Here is a 23,011-nt window from a genome sequence, read left to right as displayed (position 1 = left end):
ATTGTTCTACAAAAGTTAGTTGTGAGTCTAGGATGACACCTAGATCACGTACTACTTTGCATTTTTCTACTGGTTGGTTTCCTAATAATACTGTTATGTTTGGTGTTTCATGTTTTCTGCTGAAGGCAATGGAATTACATTTATTTACATTCAATTGGAGTAGGCTTTTACTACACCATGTGTAGAAAAGATTAATTTCGTTTTGGAATACATGACTGTCGTTGGCATTTCCTATTTCCATATACAATTTCATGTCGTCTGCATATACAAGTACGTTAATTTTTTTAAGAATGAAGGAAATGTCGTTTACATACAAGATGAAAAGAAGAGGTCCTAGATGGGATCCTTGCGGAACCCCAGAGGTGACGTGAATTGATTCTGATAGTACATTTTGGAAGCGAACAATTTGTTCGCGCTTAGTCAAATATGACTTAAGCCATTCCAAAAGATTCGGTTGAATTCCAATTTTCTGCAGTTTGAAGATTAATAATGGTATGTCGATTCTGTCAAATGCCTTACTAAAGTCTGTGTAAATTGCTTCTACAAAATTGCGATTATGCATTGCATTCAGTGTAAAATTTACAAATTCTAAAAGGTTGGTGCTAGTAGAGCGGCCTTTAAAAAAGCCGTTCTGTTTACATGTGATGCGGTTTTTTACTTGCTGAAAGATTTTTTCATTTATAATAGATTCGAAAAGTTTTGGAATGCAAGACAAAGGGCAATTCCGCGATAATTACGTATGTCTGATTTTGGGCCTGATTTGAAAATAGGCACCAAAAAAGACTTTTTCCATGTTTGTGGGAATTTTCCAGTATTTATTGACATGTTGAAGAGATAATGCAGTGGAAATGTCAATTCTTCTGCAAGGTTCTTTAGGAATGCAGGTGCTATTCCGTCGGGTCCTGGTCCTTTTGATGAGTCTAAGTCCTTCAATGCCTGGCGTACTTCCGTTTCTGACAAAGAATTGACTGAGACGTCATTTGGAAATTCTGGTATATATGAAAAATAGTCGCGGTCGCGGTCTTCTTCGGAAAATGAGGTGTATACTTCTTTGAAAAATTTTGAAAAAAGATTGCAAATTTCTTTTGAGTTACTGCCTACATTTTCGTCCAGTTGCATTTGCGATGGGAAGTTACTACTTTTGGATTTGGATTTTACGTAATTAAAGAAATTTTTCGGGCATGATTTGACTTCAGATTCGACTTTACTATTATATTCTTCGTTGGCAGAATTGTGTGCCGAAAAAAATTGGTCGGAAATATTCAGATAATTCAGAAGATTTGTGTCATTTGTATTGTTTCTGTATAGTTTGTAGGCTTTTTGTTTTCTATTTTTTAAATTTCTTAGTTGTGGAGTGAACCACACTGGGTATTTATTGCCTGTGTTATTACGTCGTCTTCTTCTAGTAGGTACGGTTTCAGATGTTATAGTGTTAATTTCCGTATAGAATTTTCCTACTAATTCGTCGACATTTCCTTCATTATTAAATAAATTTTGCCAGTCAATTGCAAGTAGTTTACGTTTGGCTTCTACAAAGTTTGTTTTATTGTATTCCAGGACTTCTTCATATTCCCAGTCAATGGGCAAAGTGTTTTTATGGACATAAATAGAATATTCAATTGCTGTATGGAAGACTTCATTCTTCCAAAGGGGGGTTACAGATTCTTGTACATGAAAGTCTTCAATACAGTTAGTGAATAAAAGGTCTAAAAATGAATTTCTTTGGTTTTTACATGATTGATTTGGAAAAGTCCATAATTTGCAATATTGTCAAAGAGAAAATGCAATGTTTCATTTTCCCCAATGACTGGGAGAAGAATTGCTTCATTTTCTTGGTCAGATATAAATTCGACTTTGCTTTGATTAAAGTCGCCATAAATGTGAAGTTTTACTTCCGGTTCCATTTTTGATGTTATGATTTCTACTGTTTTAAAGAATAGTTCATACGACTTTTATTTGCATGGTCCGGCGGAAAGTATACTGATGCAAAAATGTGTACTTGGCCTGCAATAGTGGCTTTGGCCCAGACTTGTTCAAATTGAAAATGTTTTTCAGTTACAATTTCTTTTGGATTAAGTCTGGCATTTATGGCTAAGAGGACGCCGCCTCCTGACTTTTTCTGACTTAGATTTAAATTTCTATTGCCTAGGAATACAAAATAATTGTTTCAAAAATTTCTTCAGGGTGGACGCTTTCGTCCCAGTTAGTTTCAGTTCCAAGAATAATGTCGAAAGAATGTGAGAGAATGTTTAAAGAAATTTCCTTCATTTTGCCTGGGCTTTTCATGCGATTGAAATTCTGACAATAAATTAAAATTTCATTCGCATTCTGTTGTTCCGTTGAAGAAATTTTTGGAGACATACTTAAATTATTAATAGTACTTACTGCCCCTTGCGAGGGTGTCATTTCTTCTTCCGTGTTAGAAGGCGTCAATGCTTGTAAAAATTCGACGATGTAGTCGGCAGGTAGAATTTGTTGGCGGTTTCGCGCGAGTGCTGCAGGTATTGAAGTCTTTTGTTTGTTACATATTTCCTGTAGGTTTCCAGGTCGGTGAGGGTTTGCTTAGGTGAAATTCCAATTGTTGAGTTGTATTCCATGAAGATGTTCATAAGATGTTCAGGTTCAGAAGGCAGGCCATTGGATGCAAAAAAGACATGCATGCTGGTTACTGTTATTCCGTCTATGCAGACGTCCGGTTTTTGGTCCTTCAGATACGCCAAGTATAGTCTGAGATTGTCATAGACTTTAATTTCGCGGAGTCTGGCCAGCAGGAAACGGCCATCGCCGACTGCAGACTGTTCAGTTAGGCGTACTATGGGCGGCTTCATTGGGTCCAGACAGAACATACTGTCTGTTACTTCAGGAGTTTGTGATGACGTTTCTGCTGGCTGCGGCGTAGTGGCATTCAGAGGTGGGACGATTGGCGTTTTTTCCTTCCGGTAGGGGTTGATGGTTTACCCACTTTTGAAAAAAATATTTTTGAAAAGCTGATAAAATAATCTTCATTTTGCTTTCTTGAACTTTGTTGATACGACCCTTAGTTGCTGAGATATTGCCATGCAAATGTTTAAAAATAGGAAAGTTGATGTTTTCTAAGTCTCACCCAAACAACACACCATTTTCTAATGTCGATATCTTAGCAGCTTATTGTCCGATTTACAATGTTGAAATATGAAATATTCGTGAAATTTTCCGATCTTTTCGAAAACAATATTTTCAAAAATTTTAAACTAAGACTAACATTTCAAAGGGGCGAAACATTTAATATTACGCCCTTTTAAAATGTTAGTGCTGCTTTAAAAATTTTGAAAATATTTTTTTCGAAAAGATCGAAAAATTGCACGAATGTTTCATATTTTAACATTGAAAATCGGTCCATTAGTTGCTAAGATATCGACATTAGAAAATGGTTTGTTGTTTGGGTGAGACTTAGAAAACATCAATTTTCCTGTTTTTAAACCTTTGCATGGCAATATCTCAGCAACTAAAGGTCGTATGAACAAAGTTCAAAAATGCAAAATATAGAGAATTTTCTCAGCTTTTCAAAAGTATGTTTTTCAAAGGTGGGCAAACATGTGTACTTATTTGAAAAAATGAAAAACTGCGACTATTTTCAAAAAAGTCACCTAAAAATGGCTATAACTTGAAAACGGTGCACTTTATCAAAATTTCACTGCAGTACTTTTTGATTGCAAATTTGATTTTACATCGAAAAATGAAGTTGAAATTTTTTTGCGACCAATATTTCGATTTTTTGAAAAAAATCAGAATTGATTCAAAAATTCATAACTCGGTCAAAGATTTTTTGCACAACCTGGAAATTTCTGAAAAGTTGGCATTTTATGTCCTCTAAAACATATCAAAAAATAAAAAAAATTAAAAATAGTGTTTTTTTGCAAATCAAGTTTTAGTGATAAAAAGTTAAATAAAAAAATCTCCATTTTTTTACACTGTATCATTTTTTTTTTCAGTGTAGTCCATATCCATACCTACAACTTTGCCGAAGACACCAAATCGATCAAAAAATTCCTTCAAAAGATACAGATTTTTGAATTTTCATACATCATTTTTGTATGGCCAGCTGCCAAATTTGCATGGAAAATTATATGGACAAATTAATGATGCAAAATGGCTTCTTTGGGCATTCCGGAGGCACCAAAAAAGTTTCATTCGAATTAAAAAATGCAAAAACTAAAAATGAAGAAAAAAGACCGATTTCGTATAGAACTGCTCGGCTGTGAAACAACATCACGATCAGATCGAAACGTCTTGATTTTTTCAAATGTGTCAAAAAAGCAAGGAGTTTTTCCGGGTTTTGCTGAATATATCAGGATTGAAAAGTGTAACGAATGCGCCAAGGGATATCCGATGCGACTGTTGAACGACGTACGAATCGATGCAAATATTGCAATCCGTTCCTCTTTTATTTGCACACATGCTCTAGCAGTGTTGATTGCGCACGACAATATGTAGATCATTTTCACTTGAAAATTGACTGCGAAAGTTGTCACAAGGTGGCTGTTGATGTTGAATTCGTGAAGGCATGCTGGAACGTTTGATTAGAGATGCAAAGCCAGCCAGGTATATTCAGATGTTCGTGACATTGTTTCCAGGTGGACTTTGTTTTGTGAAAAGGATTTGCAGAAGTAAATTTGATTTAATTTTGAATTCAATTCAAAATGCCTTATGCTGGTTGATTAACAAATTGCATATTTAATAGAGTTGATAACTCTTCAGTATTTCAATTGATTTCTATTTCATTGGGCAATTATGACAAGATGTCATTTCAAGCGTATCGTAATGAAGCAATATAATCTAATGTGTTTCCCTCTCTTCATCAAAATTCTTTCCATTTCAGCACCAAAACGCCGGCATCGTTAAACGGACTACAAAATGAGATGATTTTCCCAGGTAAGAACCGGCCGGCATCGAATTATCGCTATAATTAAATCTCACTCTCGTTGAGCAATCGACAATCGAAATCGGCAAACAGTTTGAGTGCCGTTTTTAACACGCTTCAATTGAAGATCCCGCAAAGCCAACACTTATTTGGAGCATGTTTTGTTGTTGTTGTTATTCCAGCTATATCTTGCGGTGTTCAACACGAGATCCCCCTCCCTCTTCGAATCGAATGTTTGCATACACTGCTTATGCGGTACAGTAGATAAACATGCGCAAAACAATATTAGCCAGGCAATCAACAAGCTCCCTGATTCAGCAGCTGTGGATGTTGAAGAGACGTTATGGGAAGAGTTCGATTGATTGGCGGTTCTTGTTGCAGTATTAAACACCGCAAAGCTCACAGTTGAACGATGGCACGTGGGTGAAATTTAGTCTATCGAGTTGAGCCCAACTTGGCAGCAACGATGCCAGATTAGTTTATGACAGATCTGTATTTTCTTGAAAATAAATCTGTATTTTATCTGTATGTATATTTTTAACAGTATTTTTAAGCATTTCAATAATATTAAAGCATAATTCAATCACTAAAATGTTGAAATTATTAAGTATAATCATTGTTAAAAAATCTGTATATACAAATTCTTGAGATTTTTGGGATCGACAAATCTGTTGAATACAGATTTATCTGTATATCTGGCATGGCTGCTTACATGTGCAGCACAATATGCGCCAGCATAAATGTGCTGGCGTTTATGCTTCGACTTGACGACTTTTCGAGCGAGAACTTTTGTTGTTGTTGGACTTTTGTTTGTAAAAAGGCCCAAAAAACATGCCTCTAAAATGGCTTTCACTACATTTACCGGTCCAAAATTGTGAATCGAAAAGGCACAATTAGTTGAAAGCGGATACGTCTGTCGCACAAGTATTTCAGAAAAAAGGGCTCTCAAAAATCAAACTTTGAGTTCTGGGTTTCGGGCCAAAATTCAGTAGAAAGAGCGCATCAAACAATTCCCACCCGAGAACGAATTTCCAAAAAAAAAATCTGAGAAAAGCATTTTTTCAAAAGCAAAGCTTTAACTTTTCTTTTGTAAGAAAGGTATTTTTTTTTTTTTCAAAAATAGTTATAAGATCAAAGAGCAGTACGTACTTATAAATATGTCGTTTAGGTCACATTATGAGAAAATCTCATGTTTTTTTTCATGAAACAAATAAAAAAAACAAATATTGTTTTTGAGCTAATAAAATAAAAATGTCCAAAATATATGTTTGTTGTTGTAACGAATGATTTATGCCATAAAACGCTAATATACCGTAAAACGGGGTGATTTTGATAGCCGGGGTGACTTTGATAGGATTGTTTTTTTTTTGCAAAACGACGAGTACAAATTAAATACGTACACACTCAGAATGAAGATTCGACTTCGGCAGAAATATCTGCCGAACGTGCTCGGCAAAGTGATATTCTGCCGAAATCTCGGCAGAAAATTCATTGTTCCAATATTCTCGGTTAAATTTAACCGATAGTTCGGCAGATCTAAGCAAAATGCCGAAGTTCGTCAGTTAAATTTAACGAAAATCTCGGCATGTCCAAAATCTACCGAGTTCGGCAATTCAACTGTCAAATTTGCTAGAAAGTGCCGAGCTGTTCGGTTAGTTGTTGAGGTAGCCATATTTGTTTTCGATATGAGTAGTGCTCACTGAACTAAGTTCCGGAACTTTGGATAAATTTATACTTGAATTTCTACAGGATTTCTGCTTGGATTTCTACTTGAAAGGTAAACATTTTTAATAACATCTGTTAGGAAAAATAATATCTAAAGGGTCTTTCATTTGCAGCTTTTACCAAGGAAATGCATGACGATGGTGCTTGGTAGAAGTATAGGATTCATTCTGGTTCAGATTGTATTAGATTATACATAAAAGAGCAATAAATATAAAAAAGCATGCATGCATATTGTTTTAAAGCTTTAAATTAATTGCGAGAATCTCGATTTGGTTTTATTATGATAAATTCCGAGATTTTCGGTTGAATTCGTTTCAGGGATGCCGAGATTTTCGGCACAAAAAAGCTGGCTGTCAAAATTATTTTTGCCGAGACTTCGGCAGATGAATTTTCTGCCGAACTCTCTGCCGAGCGCTCAGTTGTTCTGTTTTCGGCAGAATTCTGCCGAAGTTCGGCATAAAAAACTGAGTGTGTACGAAATGCTATGAAATCATACTGACCGTGATAGAGAAGTGTTCAAAGTACCTCAAGAAGATTTTTTTTTATAAAATTGTGAAAAGTTTAAAAAGTTAGTAAACTATAATTAAGAAAAGGGTGCTGAATAACAGTATTTAAATCTTCTCAAAGTTTCATGATTTTCTCAATGAACATAATTTTAAATCGAAAAATGTAATGCATTTTCGATTTTTTTGGACAATTTTGCACTAGGAGAAGGTCAAATAAGTTTGTTAAATAGAAATATTATGTTTTTTGAAACATGATTTAAAAAAATCTCCAAATATATGGGCATTTTCATCTGAACAAATGGGTAATTCTCTACCAACTCACACGAAATCGGGAAAAGTTGTCCCGACCCCTTTTCGATTTGTGTGAAACTTTGTCCCTTAACTTTTGTCCCTGATCACGAATCTGAGGTCCGTTTTTTGATATCTCGTGACGGAGGGGCGGTACGACCCCTTCCATTTTTGAACATGCGAAAAAAGAGGTGTTTTTCAATAATTTGCAGCCTGAAACGGTGATGAGATAGAAATTTGGTGTCAAAGGGACTTCTATGTAAAATTAGACGCCCGATTTGATGGCGTACTCAGAATTCCCAATAAACGTATTTTTCATCGAAAAAAAAAAAACATTTTTTTTTAATTCCCCCATTTTCCGTTACTCGACTGTAAAATTTTTTGGGACATGTCATTTTATAGGAAATTTAATGTACTTTTTGAATCAACATTGACCCAGAGGGGTCATTTTTTCGTTTAGAACAATTTTTTTCATTTTAAAATTTCGTGTTTTTTCTAACTTTGCTGGGTTATTTTTTAGAGTGTAACAATGTTGTACAAAGTTGTAGAGCAGACAATTACAAAAAATTTAATATATAGACAGAAGGGGGTTGCTTATAAACACCACCAGTTATTGCGATTTTACGAAAAAAAGTTTTGACACCAAATTTCTATCTCATCACCGTTTCAGGTTGCAAGTTATTGAAAAACACCTCTTTTTTCGCATGTTCAAAAATGAAAGGGGTCGTACCACCCCTCCGTCACGAGATATCAAAAAAACGGACCTCGGATTCGTGATCAGGGACAAAAGTTACCCCTTAGGACAAAGTTTCGCGCAAATTGAAGAGGGGTCGGAGCAACTGCTGTGTGATTTGGCGGAGAATTACCCAAATTTTAAATAAAATGTGAAAACTTTTGATTTGTGCTTCAGATTCAGTTTAAAATGTAATAGGGTATTTGTCCCTATTTTGGGCCTACTAAGCCGAGCGCACTTTAAATTTGCTACTTGCATTACATGAATAAATTTGTTTTTTTTTTAATGCAGCTCCCGTACAACATACGTCCCCTCCAAACATCAGGTAAAAGGTCGTCGTCATCGTGCTAACTTGTCGTACGTGGATTTTGGGCCAAATTGGGTTAGTTCGATTTCAAACCTGAGATATTCAATAAAAACCGAAAAAACTCCGAGCATTTTTGTCATTTTTCATATAAAAGCAGTTTGGATCTTACCGTGCCATTTTGGCTCAGCCTGAAAATTGATGTAAGTGCGACAACTGGCCAAAGGGGTTTCAGGTCAGAACGCGTTTGACGCACGTACAAGTAAGACTACCGTAAACATTTGTAATTATAACTCGGGACTCCGGCAACCAAACTTCGGGGCAATGTACAGAATGGTCAACCAAAAAAAAACGTGTTTGTTATTGTTTACATTTTGTGCTGTCGTTTTTCTTTATTCAAGGTAAAACATTTAAACGCGTTTTTCTCGGAACGTCAGAAACTGACAAGATAGCACGACAGCGTCAAGGTGTTACTCTCTTGCACTCATTGTAAAATTTCGTTCTGTTCGAGTATTAAGACACTGAATCTTGAATATAAGATGCTTCCTCTGAATTTAAACCTAAGAAGAACCCATGAGTTTCCGCTTATGAGGCGAAACCCGTAACCATTCGGCCACAGGAGGTTGGTAGGTCCTTTCCACGAACACGAACGAGAGTATCATAAATCTGTGTTGCTAGCGTCGGAAAACTGCTTTAATAGCTTTCCACCCCAACGGCTGATCCGACCGAGCTTCATTTCCCGGAATTTCGCCAAATTCCAGAACGTGTTTCACAACAAAGCTCCCAACGTCAGACGAGGTGGGAAATATTTGCGCACCACCACCTCCACCCCCAGGGTGTGTCATTCGCACGAATTTCGTGAACTTTTCAAAAAGATTTTCCACCCGCTTGGTCTTTTCTTGGAACTGGTAGAAAAAAGTGGCCACCAAACCAAGCGACACGGGGTTTCACTTGAGCACGCAATTGAGCAGCATCAGACGCGGTGTTAGATGTTATTGATTCGATTAATTTAAAATTAAATTCGACGAAGCGATGCCCGATGAGTTTCGCTGTTGGGATTTTCCAGTGGTTTTTGCAGAATGATTTAATTCAATCAAGGTTGTGATTGAGGGTACAAAACAAAATTAGACGGAAATGCAAATTGATTTGGTTTCAAATTGGAAGCCCGCAGAAAATTCTTCTTTTTCATGTTAGCCTACTGGACTGAAAATACACTTCTAGAGAAAAAAAAGCACACCAAAATTAATCAATCATAAACCAGACATCTTATCATAATCTTTACCTAGTTTTCCATCTGTCTGTCTATTCTGATGAGTTTTGGCCGGATTTGGAGCCGCACTGCTGTGCTTCCCCCATGCATGTTTCGAGCAGATCTATATCTCTGAAGAGCACGTGGCACACATCTGAGCTATTGCTAAGGCTCCGTCGTATCTTAAAGTGTGCTAGAGTATGTTGTTTTGGCAATTACAGAGCTGGTTTATCTTTGAAAGTGAGCATGCTTTTATGTCGAGTTCACGAAACGTTTTACGGTTCTTCCAACGAATGGACCAGATGGGTCATTCGCAGTTGAGTTGGTTTTAAATTGTGGAAGTAGTTTCATCAGCTGGTTCAGCTGGTACCACAGTTGATTTATCGAAACATGATGATGTTTAATTTTGCAATATTTAGCATGGAAGCTCAGAGAGAGCGAAGCATACAGCTGAAGACCGCAATTATTTTTGTCAAAATGCATCAATTATCTTATTGGACATAACATCCAAAGTGTCAACTTCGGCTAATTGATGAAGTTCACTGGTGATGAATCATTTTCAAAATTTCGTACTGAGTCCTGTGAATTTTCTTCTTCCTTGTAAAGAAACAGCTTGTCCAGATTAGCGCAAAATAAAGCATGGCTGGTCTTCCCGCAGTTTTGAAGATACTAAAATGTCTGACACAAATAATGGTGCAAAAAGCTCTGGTTTATGTGCACCGATAAACATAGATTTTAGGCTGTATCACAGCGACAGAAAAACAAAATAATGGTATGTTTCAATTCAATTCAATTAGTGTTTATTAGTAAACAATCAATTTACAATTTCTCGTTTCTTATAACCAAATAGAGTTTTGGAGTTCCTTTCAACTATGGTTTACATTATAATTCATTTAGATGAATTTGGATATTCTAACAGATTAGGCAAGAATGGAAAAATTAAAAAAAGCTTAAAACTAAATCGCAGTATGTTTTGTCTATTGACGTCGAAAAACTTCGCTACACAAGGCAGCATCATGAGCTCACTTAGAGGTTGGGGAGATGGGGGTAAGACGGCCACCCTAAGGGAGAAGTCTAATAAAATTTACACAACAGATTATTTTGATCTCAAATTACGTACATATTGTTCTACTACTAGTCCATTATAGAAATGACATAAATTAGTTGGTCTAAAAACCAATCTTCAATACTTTTCAGCAATTTTAAAAAAATTATTGAAATCGTATATATATGAAATACGCGGGGTAAGACGGCCACCCATGTGGGGTAAGACGGCCAATGCTATAAATTAACTTAATAGCTTTGCTAAATCCACCCAAACACCTACATGGTTAGTTCAACAGACTTCTCTGAACATCATAACTATTTTGGTTGAAAAAAATCAGGTTTCAAATGTGAAGAAAAATGCTGTTTAAAAACACAATTTGATACAAAAAAAATAGTTTGTGTATTTTGATTAGAATAAGTAAATCAAAATAATGTAAACAATATTAAATTAGCGATTTTTATGAAAAGTTTGATAGGATTTCATACTATTCAATGAGTTTTGCTATATCACAGTAAAGAATGTTGTCAAAACGGTAGTTAACAGCATTTTGATTAAAAATGGACAGTTTTATTGAAAACGCTTTTCCTTTATCTAACAATATGTCCTAATAGTCAAAAACCGTCAAAAATATAACCTATATCAAATAAAATCAACAAATTACGGGTGGCCGTCTTACCCCCGGAGGAGGTGGCCGTCTTGCCCCCAAATAAATTATTTTTTTAAACATTTTTTGTAAACAGTTCATCGCATTTTTTGAACTTTTTCGAGGGACATAATCTAGGGAAAACTTCAATTTAACATGAAAAAATATTTGAAGACAGAAATACATATTGTTATTTAACAAAAATGCCTAAGTTGTAATTCATGAATATTACATCCAGTTTGAAGTTCAAAAATTATTTGTTTATTTTGAGCTATTTTTATACTATTTCAAACAATATTTCTGGCAAAGGTGACTCCATATGCATTATTTAGCATGAGGAACAGTATTGCTGAACATTTTAGTAATATTCATTAGTATACTTATTAAAACAGTGGGGTGGCCGTCTTACCCCGCCTGGCCGTCTTACCCCCAGCTCCCCTTCACGCTCGGGAAGCGTGAAGAGATCATCACCGGTAACATCAGCATGTCCCGGGGGAGAACCGCCCCCAGAAGCGGCTACTCTAGCGTACGAACCTCTCCAACCGGGAGGGAACGCTGGGTTGGTCGATAGAACCGCTCCTTCGCCAGCGGCTGCAGCGGTCGAGCTCGAAGTCTTCGGAGGTTGGCGGGACGCTGGCGCTTTCTTCTTCTTGTCCTGCTCCTCGATGTACTTTTTCCGCGCGGCACAGCCACGGAAATTCGCCGTGTGGTTTCCACCACAATTGGCGCCCTTGACGCGCGTTTTGTGCTGCTGGGCGTTTTCCCCGGATCGGGGCCGGATTCTTCGTGTAGAACTGGCCTGCCCAACGTCCAGCCCGCGGGCCGGATCCGGCCCGTGAAGCCATTTTATCCGGCCCGCGATGGCTTTTCAAAATAGTTCTATGACCGGCCTTTAGGGCTGTTCATAAATTGTAAATAAATTTAGTGTCAAAATTTCAAAGATAATCTTGAGATCAAATTGATGATATTTGTTTAGTTTTTGATGTTGACATAAAATGTTGCTAATTCAACGTTTTGTTAGGATTTTGCCTTTTTTTGTTTCTTAAAGTGTCGGCTGTTTTTACTTCTAAATGAATTGTTACATTTTTGAAGATTTTGATTGCAATTGATTTTTCATGAATTAGTAAGCAAAAATAATGTATTTTTTCAAAACATCTTTTTAATTATAAAGTTAGCTGAAAAAAAGCTTCAAAAAAGCAAATTAATCTTATCAAAATTAAAGAACGCTGTACATATTTTTTGAATATTAAAAAATCTTTCATAATAAGTCAAGAAATCAAACAGCATTTTTTTAATTTACTTCAATAATTCTAAGAAAACTTAAGAATGACGAATTAAAAACTGTGATTTATTTTTCTACACTTTTTCTAAATTTTGTGACTTTAAAATCATTTTGAAATGATTTCTAAAATATTTAAATAAAGGTGCAGAACAACGAAAAAATGTTTTTTTCGTAAAGAAGATTTGAATCCAAGTTTCGTTTCAATAAATTTTATTCTGTATCGTTGATTTTTCAAACTTTAAAAAAATTGCAGCAACGGAGTTGAATGTTTTTTTGTCAATGATATCAGGGTATTTAATGTTAATCCACAAAAACAACTTCAATACAATTTTAACCAAAACAAAATAAAAATAAGTGAAAGAAATCCATATTTGAAAGTTAGCACTAGTTTTTTTTTTGAACTATTACCAACATTAGTTCCGGCCCGCCACTGTTTCAGAAAAATCAGATCTGGCCCGCAGGGCCAAAAGGTTGGGCACCCCTGGTGTAGAATCGCCACGTCACGAAGAAGCCGTCCAGTGCTTTGATCCGCCGTAGGTTCTGGATTTTGACGGACCCGCGATCGAAGTACAGGAGGTACAAGGTGTACGTACCTGTCACCGTAGTCGATTTCGAGAGCACCTTTATCTCTCGAGGCTTTACCTTGACTCCCGTCAGGTTTTCTTCCAGGTCGGAGATCGGGTGGTCCGGATATACCTAAAAGACGATCTTCACTGGGACTTTCTCTGCAGGGTCAAATGTAGAGTATTTGATGATTTGCAACTTCAACTTCTTCACCACCAAGTCGAAATTCGGCTTCTTGTGTGTAATCACTTGCACAGAAGTTTTGCTAATTTTGAGGTAACATTGGAGTCCCTCAAGCAACTCGTCAACATCGTCAGCCAACGTATCCAAAACATAATTTGGAGGTGGTCGTCGTTCCTTCGAAGAGTCCGTTATTCTGCTTTCTGCACTCTGCCGGTAGATGAACTTCGCGCGTTTTTCGAGTCCGCACTCGAACTGCCTCGGCCACGGCTGGCCCTTGGCATGCTGGAGGAGCAAACTCGTGGGTAATCACAGTTAATTGCGGTGAAAAAATCGAAAAGTTTGAACAGCTCCTAACATTTTACTCTTGCTGGCTGGTGTTGCCAGTCCCGATGAGCCTGAGGAATCTAATCAGAGGGTATCCCTGATGTCGATTTTTTTTATTGTCACCCTAATGGACAGCTGCGAAATTTGTATGGAAAATAATATGGACACATCTAAAGATGCAAAATGGCTTCTTTGGGCATACCAAAGGCACCAAAAAGTTACAGCTGAATTGAAAAATACAAAAATTTTAATTAAAAAAAAGTCCGATTGCGTAGAGATGTACAGTTATAAGTTTTACTTTTTATATAGATCAATAAAAAAATCATTTTTGCAATTCCGTCGTGAAACTACTCACTTTTCCTGTCATTCTTGAACGACGAAATAGCCTACTTTTCTGTACCAAAAATAACAGAATCGAATAGCAACACTTTTCAAAATAAATGCTGAAAAGTTCTACTTTTCAGCACTGAAATGGGTGCTGATAAGTTGAACTTTTCAGCACTTGTTTCGAAAAGTAACACTTTTCAACATTTTTTTGATTTAAACGATTCATTGACAAAATACATGAAAATTTGATCTAAAATTTCACTCAGTGTGTGTTTTTTGGAATTGCAAAAAATGTTGTATGGAACTCGTTGCAAAACTTGATTTTTTCAGCACTCTTCGTATTTATCCAACTCGGTGAACCTCGTTGGATAAATGTACGACTCGTGCTGAAAAAATCCTCTTTTTGCAACTTGTTGCATAAACTACTATTTTTAATTAACAACAACAATATTCTACAAAGATCGAGAGTAGACAATTGAAAAACAAAACATGGTAAATTGTATTATTTTAAAGCTGGCCGTGGTAGCTCATTGTATTGTCTGTAAAACTAGAGACGTAAGAGCGGTTTGAAGCTGTTACATGAAAATTAACAAAAAATATCAATTGGTGTAAACTATTTTACGAAATCCCACCTGCAACCAGTAAATGGTGTATCGTTTACGGTCACTTTCCAGTCCAAAAATATACGTTCCTTCAAAATTTTGACATTCCTACACTATTTTGGCTATGCATCAAATTTTATCATTAATGATAATTTTAGGTACGATAAGTTTGGAAACACAGCGATTACAGACACAATTTAACGAGTGTACAGAACTGCCAAGCAGCCAAGCCAGATATACAGATAAATCTGTATTTAACAGATTTTTCGTTCCCAAAAATCTCAAGAATCTGTATATACAGATGTTTTAACAATGATTATTCTTAATAATTTCAACAATTTAGTGATTGAATTATGCTTTAATATGATTGAAAAGCTTAAATCTACTGTTGAAAATATCAAAATATCTTTTTTGCAATTCCGTCGTGAAACTACTTACTTTTCCTGTCATTCTTGAACGACGAAATAGCCTACTTTTCTGTACCAAAAATAACAGAATCGAATAGCAACACTTTTCAAAATAAATGCTGAAAAGTTCTACTTTTCAGCACTGAAATGGGTGCTGAAAAGTTGAACTTTTCAGCACTTGTTTTGAAAAGTAACACTTTTCAACATTTTTTTGATTTAAACGATTTATTGACAAAATACATGAAAATTTTACTTAAAATTTCACTCAGTGTGTGTGTTTTTGGAATTGCAAAAAATGTTGTATGGAACTCGTTGCAAAACTTGATTTTTTCAGCACTCTTCGTATTTATCCAACTCGGTGAACCTCGTTGGATAAATGTACGACTCGTGCTGAAAAAATCCTCTTTTTGCAACTTGTTGCATAAACTACTATTATGGCTTCGAACTCGACACTTGTAACCCATAATTTACCACTGAAATTTACAAAAATTGGCATTCGAGTTTGAGCCTACAAAATCTCACTGGGTGGTAAAATGATGTTTCGGAAAATTTATTAATGTCGGAATTTTATCATTTTGTAAGAAAGGCTCTATTTTACCTCTTAATGGTATTAAATCGGGTTTTTGCTCTAGAATGCATTCATTATTATTATTATTATTTAATGCGTAGTGGCGTGTGTGACAATACACAAACTTCGGCATTCAAATTGTAAGTTAAAATATAGACTATGTTAGTTAGAGTGTAGCTCGAACTTGAACGTGTGGAATTTCAATTCGATTGCGTAACAAAACTTTGTGAACGACGCAGCGTGGCCTCGGGAGGGTGACAATTTTCTGAATTAATTTTATTTTTGTTTGCTCACACTTTTAATTTTCCCTTCGCCGTGAATGTTTGTTTACGTTCGTGTGCCAATGAACACAAACCCAGACACACACTTGTTTAGTGGGTGGATGGGAAGAAGAAAATCGTTCGCTTTCGTTTGAAAGATTCATAATTTGCATTGGCGGCGGTGGCGATGGCGTCGCACGTTTCACTTTCTCCACGTGGTTCAACGCGCCGGTGTTGAATGCTGGTCGGACGGTCTTGGAGCCGCATTGTTTCCCATCGACAGGGCTCTTCCCGGAAGCCGCCGGTCGGTTGGCGTGATTTGTGCGGAACGATGCTGGTCTCTCGTGGTCTCGTTATGTAAATTATGGTTTTAATTTCGTGCCCAGCATTGGTCGACACGACAAAGTTTATTGCCCATCTTTGGCATTTTTTGTGCTGCTCGGGAAAATTATTAATTGAGGCAAATTGGACGAAAGTTGGCAAACAATGCATTGGTTGTTTGTCAACAATTAGTCGACGTGAAGCGGAATGTTATGCAATAGAAGATGGATTCAAACCAAAATTGATTAATTTTTGTTCAGTAATTTCTTATGTTGAGCATTGTCAGAAAGTGTGTCACTGCAAACCTTACTAATATTTGACGAATTCTTTCATGATCTTCGGCAAAGTTGTTCCCTGGAACTAGAACTATGAGCTCGTGAGGTTTTTGAAAAAAAAAATATATATATATATTCTTGACGAGTTAACAGAATTTCAATGTTATGATTTTGACAATTTTTGACCAGTTTTTAGAATTTTTAACCCCAAAAACTCAATTGTGTGCATTTCAAAGTATTGTTTTCGAAAAGTTCAGAAAATTATGCATAAGAAAAACCTTTTGGACGCTTGTTGCGGCTCGTACATATTGCGAACACGCGGCAGACCAGCCTCGAAACGACGCGACGCACTTTCCGCAAATGCGCGCTGTCAAATCCCATGCTGCACGTTTTGTTTTTGTTGATCTTCTTCTTCAAATTGCATGGCATTGTTGCCGGGTATTTTTTTTTATTGCACCAAAAGGGCAGAAAATCGCAGGCAATAGTGCCTGCGGTACATTCTGAACTGTCGCGCGGCATGTACCTTTTAGAGAAATGGGCAATACTTTCAAAAGCGCACAAGTTTTTTGAAAAATTCTGATAACACGTCAAAAATACTTACAAACCCTCAAATTTGATACAGTCCAGAGTTGACTATCAGAAGTCTCGATTATCCGAAGCTCCGAAGGTTTGTATTTTTGAGTTCTGCGACTATATTTTAGTGAAATGGTAGATTGCCTTTTTAATTGAAAATAATTTTTTTCAATATTTCATTACCGCCATTTTGTCCGCCGTCTTGAATTTAAATATTCTAAATAAAATTCTAGATTAGTGCGCTCAACCATCAAAAATTAGACGAATTTATTTTTGTGATCCAATTATTGGAAGTGATTTTTTTCCGAGGCCATTTTTTTACTGTTGTCTCATCTACAACCCTGTAGAACATTACACTCTACACAGTAAAAATAATGTAGATTTGGTAGCTGTAATTTTGGAAGGTTAAATATTACCTCTTTTATGATGTAATTTTACCTCAATTTAGACTGAAAAAGGGGCATTACACCAGAAAAGTAGTAAAATTACACATTTCTAGAGGTAAAATTACACCTTTTTTCTGACATAAAAGATGTACCCCTTTCCCAGATGAAATATTACCATTATTTTTTTTTTCTGTGTATAAAATAAACTCGCAACTCTAGAAAAAAACACGACTTCTTAAAATGCTATAAAAACGAAGGGATATCAAAAATCTCTACCTGAAAGCAGCTGTAACTTGATAATGTTACATTTTATCAAAAAAAGACACGGCACATTTCAATTGCAAATTCGCTTTTGATCTCAAAAATTGTTTTTTTATATATTAATTTTTTTTTATATTTAAAAAAAGATTTTCATAAAAACAGATTTTGACCACAACGTACTTTGGCTTAGAAAATGCCGCTGTATCTCAGCAATCAGAGGTCCAATCTTCAATGTCTCTTAGACAATGTTATAGTAAATTTTCTGAACTCTTCAAAAAAAAAATTACAAATGGTCACTCATGGTCACTATTTTAAAAAATGAAAAAAAAAAACTGCAAATATTTCGCTTAAATCAAAATTTCGGTGGCTATATCTTCAAAACAGAACCTTTTATCAAAACATCTGTTAAGTACTTCAATTTTATATTAATTTTTTTTTTCATGAAATTTGCAGGCCAAGGATTGATACCTAAGAGCATGCAATGGCATTGACCTTGTTGCGTGCTCTTCGGTTGACGTCCACGTAAGGAACATCCTGGAAGGAGCGCAACTAACTACACCCGTAGTTCTGTTAGATCATCCGAATTATCTTGATCAGAACAGTATAGATCTGGTTCCTTGCGAGTGTCCTATTTTCTTACCTCCACGTTGGCTTGGTTTTCATGATGACCTAGCTAGTGGCCTGTGGAAACGGATCGTAAACCTTTGACCACCGCGGGTCAGAGTCGAGACGGCTAAAAGAAAGGGGCGCGACAATGTGGGAAAGGGAAGTAATTTGTGATTGTAGACGGTATTGTTTTAATTCGCAGTATGTTGAGTCAACTGCTGTGGATGTACCTGAAACATCGCACAACGGGGTCTCTCTTCTCTCCATTCTCAGCTACCACCTATCTCCTATTTTTATTTTGCTCTTCTGATTCCCAATTCTTCACTGCCCTAGTAACATTTTAGGTAAAAGCCTATTTAGGCCGTATGAGAGTTGTCAGAACCATGATAAAACCTGTAAGTTTAAAAATGTTACTAGGGTGATTCTTCTATTTAATATCCAACATTTGGTTTAATTTTACTAACTTTTGATTCTCTTATCTCTCAAAGCTTTTCCACTCTTTTCTATCATTTGATACTGCTGTAACAAACTTTGTTTTGTTTTTTTTTCCTTAAAAATATACTTTTCCTTAATGTACTAGTAATATCAAGTCTATTTATCATTCGCCTCATCTTTTTTGATTTTATTGCGAATTTATTTATTTGAATAATTCTTTATCTGTCCTATAAATTATCATTATTATAATCTAAGCTTGTTTTGTATCTCTATTTATTAACTATTGTCTAATTTTACATCTAATACATCTAGCTTCTCATTTTTATTCTTCAAAATACGCTCATCATTCTCTTACTATTGATACTTGATATTTATAAAATAAATTCTCTTTTACTGTCAATTGTTTTCAATCTTCACCTTTTTTTTTTCAAACAAGTGAGGTTTGAGCCCTTACTCAATTTATGGAATGGTTAAAGGATCAACACAAATATTACTATTGTATTTTTGGTAAACTTTTATAACATGCTTAGGACCAAAAATTGTAACAAAACACCGCGACAAAAGAAATAGCAACAGATAAACAGACTCAACAATAGGGAAGATTTCAGGAGAAAACAATACACAGTAAATAAAAATAAATTATTGAATTCAAACTATAAATAAAACAGTTTTTGCAGTAATGAAAGTTGTTAGGCACACTTTACATGGTTAGGCGCTTATACTTACATCAAACCCTACGTAATGTACCACCCCCGGCCGAGTTAAAATGCGTAACCGGAAAAGAAGGTGTGCATGCCTGGCACGAACACTCAAAGCGTGTTCTAGCGTGCTGCTCGTACTGACTCATAGCAAGGGTGAGATGTAGGTGTAAGGGCAGTGCGTGTTCGTCGGGAACCTTGTGCATAAGATCGGTCAAGGCCCGACTTACACTGAAAATTGCGAATTGCGAATTTTTTTTTCATGAAATTTCTTTTTTTTCCAAAAATTACTATTTTTTCAAAAAATCATAACTCGGCGGCAGATTTTTTGACCATGTTTCTCTATAGCTCATAAGCTGCGGATTTTTGTCCCCTAAAACACATAAAAAAATCTCGAAAATCAAAAAATATGTATTTTGGGAAATTGAGTTTTTGTGAGAAAAAAGTTAATTAAAAAATCTACAATTTTTTCCGTGTACCTATTTTTTCTCAATAGTCTTGAGAATACCTACAACTTTGCCGAAGACACCAAATTGATCAGAAAATTCACTCAAAATTTACAGCTGTTTGAATATTTACGCACAATTTTTGTATGGAGACTTGTATGGGTGAACCAACGACACAAAAAAGGTTCTTTGGTCATAGGGAAGGCCCCCACAAAGTTTGAGCCAAATCAAAAAATACAAATAAAATCCATTTCTGGTTTTGGTAGAGAATTGCTCACCTTCCCACCTTGCCTATGTTATTACAGATATAGAATGTAGATCTAAAAATACATGGAACAACTCAATTTGTAAGAACCGGTCGCGTGGTCCCGTTTGGTTGGTTGCACACACACACACATCATCAAAAATTTATTTGAGTATTATTGCGGGCGTTAATAATTAGAGTTCACGCGCGGTGATATGACCGCAAGATAATGGTCGCATGACAGCCGCATGACAACCGCAGAACAAATTTTTGGCTGTTGTCAAAGGTTGCCTTGAGTTTTCAGCTGACTTTTTGGAAAATATTCAAAACAAACCAAGTTGACAGCCAAATCAACGCAGAATTTCAGTTCAACTTGCTGATTTTTACACTGCGGTAGTTAGGCGGCAATAATCTCCTGTCACTCCCAGCGAAGGAGAAACGTGATTTTATCTCGCAATAAGCAATACGAGCTTTTGCATTAAAAAATAACTTATTCATGTAATATAAGCTAGGCTGCCTATACCTTTCGACCTTCACAGATCCCCAAAATTCGATTTCAATCCTGAGCTATTCATCAAAATCCGAAAAAACTCCGTGCGTCTTTGTCACTTCACATATGAAAGCAGTTTCAATCTTGTCGTGCTATCTTGTCACTCCCTGAAAATTGATGCAAGTGCGACAACTGGCCAAAGGGATTTCAGGTCAGAACGCGTTTGACGCACGTACAAGTAATACTACTGTAAACATTTGTAATTATATCTCGGGACTCCAGTAACCAACTTCAACCAAACTTAGGAACAATGCACATAATGGTCAGCCAAACAAAACGTGTTTGTTATTGTTTAGATTGCGTGCTTTCGTTTTTGTTTATTCAAGGTCAAATATTAAAACGAGTTTTTCTCCGAACGTCGAAATGGCGGGTGCGGCAAGATAGCACGACGACTTCGAATTGCAAAGCTTTTGATAAATGCTTGATTACAGATAAAAAGCTCTTTGAAGCTATTTTCCAATTACAAAGTGTTGATTTGTATACTCGATGAAATACAGCCCGTTTCCCAACTTTGTGTAATTTGCATGCCATAATCAGCAGTTCTCTGAGAAGCGTGGAAACCACAATTCCGGTGCAAAATATTAAATATGTTTAGTTTATCGTAATGTTACGTCAGTAAATTTTGTAATGCGTTTTGAGTAAAAATCGGGGAAAATCAATTGTAATTTGTATTAAAAATATGTAATTATAACGATAAACGCCCAAATTCTGCCCACCGTGTACCACGTGTTCGCCGATCCCACCCTCGTCGAGCAACATCTGTCAAACATCAAGCATACCAACGCAGACGTAATGCTTCCGGGACGACAGTGTGAGAAGAGCACAAAATTTGGGGAGCAAAATGAGAGCGGAGCGTAAGCAGAGTGGAGAGAGACGGTAGGTCTCGACCGTGCACAAACGTCAACGCTCGAGGAGTTCATCTTTGGCCAGCTAAACAAACGGTCGCGTTCGCCGAGTCCGCGGAAAAAGTTTCGGTTCCACGCGGCACGAGTTCTACTCGGTGGACGGGAACAACTCCCGGCCGAATCCCGCTGCTAGTCTCCCCAATCACCCAGCCGGGTCGAGGCGAAATACGTCCACAATCGGACGAAGTCCGACGAGCGGCGGGAGGCCGCGCAAGATCTGCGTCGTCGCCGGAGTCCGGACGAATTCAACCGGAGTTCGTTGAGCTGGGGGCAGGACGACGCCAGCTGCCAAGGGGAAGCGAATCCGGAGGAGGACCTGCCACGACACCAAGAAAATCCGCGTCGCCGTTCAGAACAACGCACACAACATGCCGGTCCAGAATCTGCGCCGTCGCCGAAAGATCTGCGCAACAAAGAACCGGACTCGCGCCGCGGCGATGGAGATCGCGACGTTCCGGAAAAGATCGACGGCGGGGCCGGTGATCCAGAAGAACCAGCCGGAATCGGAACGGCTGACGAGACGGCCACGTGGAGCAGTAGCAGGCTGTGCGGTGATAGGAAGAGGTGAGGCGAAAGGTGGAAGAAGAAGTAGAGAAAGGAGAGGTTAGGGTAGTACAGTGGGCCGAATCGCACAATAAATATTCCAAATTTGTAATGTTCCTCTTTTATTTGCGAGTTAGTCAGGTTTTACGTTTCATTGGCGCCCAACTAAACGAACCTATCAAATTTGTATTTTGTTTTTTGTTAAATGTAAGATCATTTAGTTTTCGACGAGACAAACTATTAGGTTATCTTAATAAGTGTGAAGAGCAATTGAACAGTTTGGCAGGAGGAGGAAGTTCGGAAGGAGACGGTTTGCCATGCAAGATGGCGTTCATTTTGGAATTTGACAGGATCGCTGTCGTTTAGATTTAGTTTGAAGTTGATCTTAGATCTGGTGAGCTTTAGGAGGCTTGCGCGTTTCAGTTTGATTGAGTTTTGGAGGGTCTCCGAACCGGCTTCAACTGAAGTGATGCTTGAGAGCTTTTTGTGAGTTCCTTCTGAGCTCACAAAAAGCTCTGCTCTTTGGTAAAGGTTGTGTTACGTCAGTAAATTTTGTAATGCGTTTTGAGTAAAAATCGGGGAAAATCAATTGTAATTTGTATTAAAAATATGTAATTATAACGATAAACGCCCAAATTCTGCCCACCGTGTACCACGTGTTCGCCGATCCCACCCTCGTCGAGCAACATCTGTCAAACATCAAGCATACCAACGCAGACGTAATGCTTCCGGGACGACAGTGTGAGAAGAGCACAAAATTTGGGGAGCAAAATGAGAGCGGAGCGTAAGCAGAGTGGAGAGAGACGGTAGGTCTCGACCGTGCACAAACGTCAACGCTCGAGGAGTTCATCTTTG

At 37.0% G+C, this 23,011-nt stretch overlaps 1 protein-coding gene across 1 annotated transcript in view; it reads left to right on the top strand.

Moving 5' to 3' along the window:
* LOC6039067 overlaps positions 1 to 23,011 on the top strand; it is a 118,417-nt gene that overhangs the window by 64,018 nt on the left and 31,388 nt on the right. Inside the window, exon 2 of the mRNA XM_001848693.2 lies at positions 4,859 to 4,911. The gene's annotated coding sequence lies outside the window, so the exon portion shown is untranslated. The remainder of the gene's footprint in view (positions 1 to 4,858; positions 4,912 to 23,011) is intronic.

This window comes from Culex quinquefasciatus, chromosome 1 (genome assembly GCF_015732765.1).
Source record: "Culex quinquefasciatus strain JHB chromosome 1, VPISU_Cqui_1.0_pri_paternal, whole genome shotgun sequence".
Taxonomy (NCBI): Eukaryota; Metazoa; Arthropoda; class Insecta; order Diptera; family Culicidae; genus Culex; species Culex quinquefasciatus.
This window is presented reverse-complemented; position numbering and strand designations above follow the sequence as displayed.